The sequence below is a fragment of the Orycteropus afer genome, unplaced genomic scaffold (genome assembly GCF_000298275.1).
Source record: "Orycteropus afer afer isolate SDZICR_OR568_19922 unplaced genomic scaffold, OryAfe1.0 scaffold01193, whole genome shotgun sequence".
NCBI lineage: Eukaryota > Metazoa > Chordata > Mammalia > Tubulidentata > Orycteropodidae > Orycteropus > Orycteropus afer.
The window spans coordinates 1-1,657 of NW_006922780.1; positions in this window are offsets into that span (position 1 = coordinate 1).

Consider the following 1,657-nt stretch of genomic DNA (forward strand, 5'->3'; position numbering starts at 1 on the left):
CTGTGGAGTCCATTCCGACCCACAGCGCCCCTAGAGGACAGAGTGGAACTGCCCCACAGGGTTTTCCAGTCTGTCAATCTTTAGGAAATCTGACTGCAACATCTTACTCCCACAGAGCAGCTGATGGGTTCCAAGTGCTGACCTTTTGGTTAGCAGCTGAGCACTATACCACTGCACCACCAGGGCTTCTTGCATAAAGATTACAGCCAGGGACAATCTATGGGCTAGTTCCACTCTGTCACGTGGGATGCTGAGGTTGGGATTGACTTGATGGCACAAGAACCACATCATCTTTGTCCCAGGTGTCTACTGATGTCTCCACTCATTCTTCAACCTTGAATTGTATTTTTCTCTTCTTTCCCTGATTTTTTAAGAGGCTGGCTTAGCTATCGAGTGCTTCTGTAACAGAAATACCACAAGTGAATACCACAGACATTTATTGCCTCACAGTTTAGGAGGCTAGAAGTCCAAGTTCAGAGTGCCAGCTCTAGGAAGAGACTTTTTCTTTCTGTGTCTCTTGGTCCTAGGAGGCTGTCAGTGCAGAGACTCAGGGTCCAAGGGATGCACTCTGCTCCTGCCTCTTCCTACTTGGTGACAGTGATACTCCTCGGCTTGCTTCTTTCCCCTTTGACCTCTTGTAAGGTTACAGGTCACACCCCAGGGAAACTCCCCTTACACAGGATCAAGGCTGTGTGTCCCACCCTAATCCTTTCATAAGTAATTGGCTGCTCACATCAGATCCCTTGGGAGCTCTGATAGTGTGCCTAAGGCACTTGACTGCTAACCAGAAGGCTGGCGGTTCAAACCCACCAGCCACTCCTCGGAAGGAAGGTTGGGCAATCTACTTCCGTAGTGATACTGCCTCGGAAACCCAAGGAGGGGTCGTTATGAGTAGGGTCCGAGTTGACGGCACATAACAACAACAACAACAAATATGTCAATGTTCATGCTATATGCCTGTTCAACATTTTGGGGGGACACAGTTCAATCCATGACAGAGATGTACATTAAAGAATCGTCACAGAAGAAAAACAGATTGTCTTTACTCAACAAAGTGTGTTGTGTTTTCTCTCCCAGAGATCCTGAGTCCTCCCAACCTCACGGGTAGGTGCAATCAGTCGCACTCTGTCATGGAGTGGAGTCTATCTAGTTACTTCACCTGGGACTTCGTCTATGAGCTTCATATGCAAAAGGTAACAACAATGCAGCGTGTCACTCCCTGCGGCCTCCCGATGTGGACTTTGTGGCATTGTTGTGGCTATTTTATTATGTTTCTCAAAGAATCTGCAAACATACTGTAAATCATACTCCAAATATACTCCAAATTATCTGCACAAATAATTTGGCTTCCTATTTTGAAAGTCTTCTGCCTTCAATTTATTTCTCTTATCTAATTTCACTGATTTGTATTTTAAGTGCAGTGTTAAAATAATTTATCATAAGCAAAGTCTCCTTCCATCAGACACAAAAAGCATAAACCATAAAAAAATTATAAAGTCTGCTATTTAAAAAAGATACAGTTGAGAAATTATAAAAGGCGGGTCACAGAGTAGAAACATCTTTGTAATTCAAAGGAGTTTATATCCACAATAAAGCTAGTCATTGCCTTTGAGTCCAGCTTATAGCGCCCCTAGAGGACAGAGTGGAACTGCCCCCA